At 41.7% G+C, this 5,908-nt stretch overlaps 1 long non-coding RNA gene across 1 annotated transcript; it reads right to left on the bottom strand.

The window, feature by feature from the left end:
* Positions 1-393: 393 nt before the first annotated feature.
* On the bottom strand, positions 394-2,259 carry LOC149393550 (uncharacterized). Its single transcript, XR_016299941.1, has 3 exons — positions 2,193-2,259; positions 1,722-1,817; positions 394-647 (listed from the first exon to the last, which is right to left on the bottom strand). It is a non-coding gene; the product is annotated as an uncharacterized LOC149393550 (long non-coding RNA).
* Positions 2,260-5,908: the final 3,649 nt, after the last annotated feature.

Below are 5,908 nucleotides of genomic sequence, written 5' to 3'. Positions count from 1 at the left end.
CACATTGATACCCTCATACTCCTAACCATGAAAAAAAAGTCACACATGTAGACACTCAGACCGTAAGCAAGATGCTCAGTCAACTAATAGATCTCACAGTCTACAGAAACGACTAAACATGTGGCTCTGATACCAAAAACTCTGTCACGACCCGCAGGACACCCGTCGCCCTCGGATCGCGACCTTTCTCGTAACATTTTCATAACCATTTATATTTTCAAACGAAATGAACATAAAACATTTTCAAACGTCATTTACAAAACGTTTATTGAACAACAGCGGAAATAAATTTAATTTACATATAAGGAATAACAAAGGTTTCTAGGGCTAGTCCGCTAAAAACCGGTAAAATTTTTCGCTTTTAAAAGCGTTACAAAAATGCGGACTACCCTAGCTTGCTATCCATAAGCACAGGCCCATAATCGTGCTAACCGAGTTTCAAAACGTAAAAAGAGGTTCGGGCCGATTATCTAAACGTTATGATATAATAAAAGTTCTTCCAAAAGCTATATAAAACTTTCACGAGCATATAAGCTCGGTTTTCAAAAACCTGATACCCATTTCCCAAAAAGACATTTCCTATGCCACAGGTCGTCATGAGATCTACCTTGACTAGCACTCCTGCTTCGCCTGAGCTTTTCCTTTATCTACAAGGAGAGGGATTTAAGGGGTGAGTCACACCGACTCAGTAAGCAGGATATCTAACCTAACACTACATGAGATGCATGGTTGCAGATGATAAAATGCAGATGACTGCAGGTGATAGATTCAGAAGAATAAAGAAGTTCCATTATTCAATCAGGATAACAAAAATATCATTCAATCAACATAGACATATTCAGTTTTAGAACCCCGTTCTAAAACAATCCACATAATCATATAGGAATCCGGCTAACAACCGTCTTCCTAGAAACTCATCCATCTCGCTCATACCGGTGCCTTACATCAGTGGACTGGCCAATCAACACTTCAGTCCGCAGCCGTTCATGAGAGATGAGTAAACCATTCTGAGAACTTGAGCCTAGCCCTCAGAAGGCCGAAGTTTTAACGTCTGGGATCCACTAGCACATGTAGGAGGGCCTTAGCGCGCGTTTGGTAGAGGGAATCAAACCCTCACCAATCCCTGGTCGATCCAGGGTTCATATTTCCTTCAGGACAGGTAAGCCACCCATCGACTTACCTGAAGCCACCCATCGACTTCCCATTAAAGGGCCTTCGGGAATGCCACTCGCTACATTGCCGACAAAAGTTTGTTATGTTTTACAGGAGCTGTCTACAGCCAACCTGTCTATCTTATTACAGGAGGAGATCTTATCGGGATAAAGCCCGTCATTGACATTATTAATTTCACTGTATGGCTCTTTAAGTATTTTAGAAGGAGTTGTCGACAGCTGTGAGGCTGGACCTTCTCCTAGAACAGTTCCTCTCGAGATTGAATCCGGAGGACACCGTCTTTCCTCCTCCTGTTGTCCTCTCATCAGGACGAAGGGTAAAACCTATAACAGAAGCTTAACATAACTTTAAAGGCTTCAAGGTTCTTAACCCGCTAATCGTTTAATCCTATCATTTTATTATCTTATTAGTTAGTGGCCGAAGCCTTATTCGGTCATCTTGTCTAACTGAGGGTTTCTCTTTGTTTTAGGATTAAACGAATAAACATAAACAAGTACTCTACTAGGCACCATTCCCCTTTTGGCGCCTCAAACTTAAATCCCACTTACCCGGAATAGTTCGTCAGAGAACTCGATGAATTCCGGAGGACACTTTGCTTTACACGCTTCCCGAGACCTTTAGCACGTCCTGGAGCGTCGAGAGAACTAGAATCCGAAGTTGAAACTTCGTTAGTTATCGAACTACTTGAAAAGATAATGGTCGTTGTCGGGATTAAATTCGAGTCGGTTCGGAATTCGAGAATTTAATTTATTATTCTCCGGTTTTTCGGAAATCAAACTTATTCAAGACTCGCGTATTTTCGTATCGAGAATAATACGAAATAAAATCCAATAACATGCTTATGAGTCTCAAATAAATTGATCCGAATAAAAAGTAACCGAGAATTCCAAAGCGAATCAAATCAAACTCTTAAACGTTATTAAATAAATAAACATAAATTATTTATTTAAATACGCGAAATACATCACATAATCAAATCCAAGAGTATTTAAACGCACTAAGCGATTTAAAAAACTCACGAGTTTATCGAGCTTTAACTACGATAACTCTTTTCTTGAAAATTCCAAATTCCGGCTTCGTTGCCTTCGACTCTGCCGGTTCTCGCTCGTCTGTCTGAATCTGCGAACAAGTCATCGAACCCGATAACGAGTCAATTTCAAACTCATAATCAATCCTGAAATCCAAATCCCGACATCTCGACCCAAAACCCGACTAAACCAAACAAACACTTAACCAGCCTCGGCTGAACACACAGAATCAAAACCAAGCCCACGGCCACAACAAACACACAGCCAAAACAAGCACTTGTACAAGAAAAGACTTTCGGCCAAAAACAATTCCACACGGCTATGTTCACATAATCACCAAAATTTCGTCCAAAAATTATTTCAATTCCAACAACGATTCTCAAACAATTCCTGGACACCAAACTGGCTAAAAACGTCTTAGAATCATTAAACAATACACAGGAACGAGAAGCCACAAGAAAAAAAAGATCTTCAAACCCTCGTTCATCAAGATTTTCAGCCAAATGAATCCAAAACAAGAAATTCGAAATCAATCCTCAATCTCAAGCTATAATCATCAATAACCGAGCTAAAAAAAACACACAAAACCAACCAATTTCTCACAACAACCTCGAATCAAGCAAAAGCCCCAAAAATCCCATGAAACCCTAACCTTGGATTTCAATCTGGGTGCAAGAAATTCACCTTGCTTTTGGAGGAATCGAACTCTCCGAGGTTCAATCTTCTCTTCACCGGTGTCTCCTCGCCGGCGGCGCTCTCGGCGGTCGCGCGCTCGGTCTTGGCTGGATGGCGCGCGCGAAGCTTGGGCTCGAGATAGCTGGACGAGCGCAAGCGAGGAAGGAGAAGGACTGAAGAGAGAGAGAGAGAGAGAGGTGACGGTGGTTGTGGTAACCGAGCGGTGAGGGATGGTGGTGAGCAGCGGCGGTTTGAATTTTTTTTTCTTTGCCTGGTTCTTTCGGCCGAGTGACGCAAAGAAGAACAGGGAAAAAGAGAGAGAGATCGAAAATGAGAGTGAGAGAGAAGGAAATGAAATCCACGTGGCAAGTCCCTCTTGAGCCACATATAGACATGTGGCCCACGTCCTGATGGCCACGTATCTCTCCAGACAACCCCTCAGCAAGATTTTTTTTCAGTTTCGTCCCTCAAAACGTTGCACATAAGTCCTTTCAAAGTAAAACTTCACATCTTCGTCCTTCAAATTAATTGAAAATAATCTCGAAAAATAACCGAGAAAATTCTCATTAATTCTCGTTACCTTGAATATATTTAAGGGATTTCGGAATTTATTTTCACTCTTGAGATTTTTAAATCTCCGAGTACATTCCAAGTAATTTTATTCAGAAAGTAATATCCGGTTTCCTCGGATATCTTTATTCCGAAATTTCGTCACCCTCAAATATTATTTCCTTCGTTCTCAAGCACTTAAATTTATTCCAACATTCAAGTGCTTTCAAAAGTCTCTTTCCTTATATTCGGATTATCAAAACTCACCATTTCCTTATTGTGAATTCTTATAATTCATTCAACATGGAGAGAGAAGAAAATTTCCTTTATTTATTGATAAGAGGAAATTTTTTACAAAGGCTGACGTGTACAAAAGTCGGGTCTCACAGGTAGGTGGCTGACTTCCACTATCAATGGCTAAGGCCAATTCCGGTCGGAACATTCCCATCATCCTCCTAACTCTTTCTGTCTCTGTTGGAACCAAGTGAAGACACAGTCTGGCCAATTGATTGAACTTACTAACAGCTTCAGTCACAGTCATCGTCTCTTGCTTCAGCTCCGCAAACTCCTTCTGCTGAGTGTTCATCGCTCGCATGTTGAAATACTTACTATTGAACTCCTCAATGAAGTCTTCCCAAGACATAGCGCGTGTGTCTCTTCTAGCAGCAACTGTCTCCCACCAGTATCGTGCATCCTTCTTCAGAACAAAAGACGCGCATATGACTTTCTCTATTTCCGAGATATTCATGAAGTTGAAGATCTTCTTCATCTCTGACATCCACTCATCAGCCACTAGAGAATCAGTGAAACCTTCAAAATCTGGAGCTCTCATCCTCCTGAACCTTTCGAAAAGATCATCAGCCACAACAACTTGGCCCATCTGAGGTACGCCCTGATGAGGTACTGGTGGTGCTTGTTGATCCTCTCCTATATTTCCATTCACTTGGGGGAGGTGGTTCCTCAACTCTTGTATCTCCACTTCTTGAGCTTTGAGACGTTGTAGCAATGCAGTAACGAGTACCGCAAGCTCTGGCTGGGCCGCTGGCTGAGGTGCGGGGGCTGGACCGTCGGGATTCACTGCTGCTCCTTGTTGTGCGGGAAACAGAGTGGCATGATGAGCATCTTGCATTGGGACATCAGTGGCAACTCTGCCTCTTCCACTACCTCGGCCTCGTGGCCTACCTCTGCCTTGTCCACGAGCAGCTTGAACATTTTCCATCTAACATTTCGAAGACATTTTCGCGATTAGGGTTTTTGCCTACTATAACTATTAGGATCGATTATAGAGAAGACTTAACATGCAAAACACCCTCATACAAGGAACTTTATAAAACCATTACGATGATACTGCTTTTCATATTAAATAACTTAAACATATAATCCAAATCCGAAAGTGATACTACAAAAAACAAAAACAAAAACAAAAACAAAAAACAAAACCAAAACCTCACAAAAAAAAAAAAAATAACGAGTGCTTTAGACTTTGGGGAGGAAAAGAGGAAAGAAAGAGTGATGGTCTAAGTCAATACGAAGACTTAGTCTTCTTCTGGATCGTCTTCACTAGGATCTTCTTCTGATTCAGACTCGACAGGGTCCATACTAGTATCGTTCCCTAGTGGCAAGTCGTCGTCGTCGACCAGCTCCATGTAGTGCCTCATGTGCCTCAAGAAATCTTCATAGGTTAATCCAGGCGCAGGTTCGTAGGTGCGATACTTCCCTCGTTGCTTTTCAAACTCGGAGAGGCCGTTCCAGTAAACACTAATAGCCTCATCATCATCGAGATGAAAAGGACAGCGATGGAACATGTCGGAGGAACGGTTGTAGTACTCACTTGCCGTCTCCCCGTCCTTCATCTTCCATGAACTCAAGATTTTCCGGTAACGTTTTCTCTCCAATTTTTTCTTCCATCCTTAAGCGGTGAAGTTCGTATGACCCCATCCTTCATGTATTCCCAAACGATTTGGGGGTGATCATCAACCTTCCTTTTCCAGTACTCCAATACTCTCCCTTGAACTTGTAGTTGCGCAAAAGATAACTGTAGAGGTTCCCGAACTTGCAACACTTTAAAACGAATATCCATGTTGTTACACCATTCCCGCGTGCCAATGATATCTGTCACCTCGCTACTAAGAACTGGAGGTTTCGTCTCTAGGAATTTGATGAGGAGGTTGCTATCGTCATTGCGGCATCGGGTTTCCGCGATCACGTGCTTTATTACTTCATCATCCATCTAATAAGAGGGGTAAAAAAATAAAAAATAAACTAAAGGTATAAAAAAAACTAAACTAACTTACTTGAGTAGGGGGGCAGCCGTGCGATCGATAGCGAAGGGGGTCGTAGGTTCGTTGCTCTGATACCAACTGTGACGACCCGACTTTTCGGACCGTCTTACTTATCTTACTTTTTAAAACTTAAGAAAATTTTAGGTAATTTTTTTTTAAAACATAACATAAAATATAAAGTTTGAAAAACTCATAACCCAA

Source organism: Urtica dioica, chromosome 6, assembly GCF_054948205.1.
Source record: "Urtica dioica subsp. dioica isolate 48M chromosome 6, U.dioica_male_clone48M_v1_H2, whole genome shotgun sequence".
Taxonomy (NCBI): Eukaryota; Viridiplantae; Streptophyta; class Magnoliopsida; order Rosales; family Urticaceae; genus Urtica; species Urtica dioica.
This window is presented reverse-complemented; position numbering and strand designations above follow the sequence as displayed.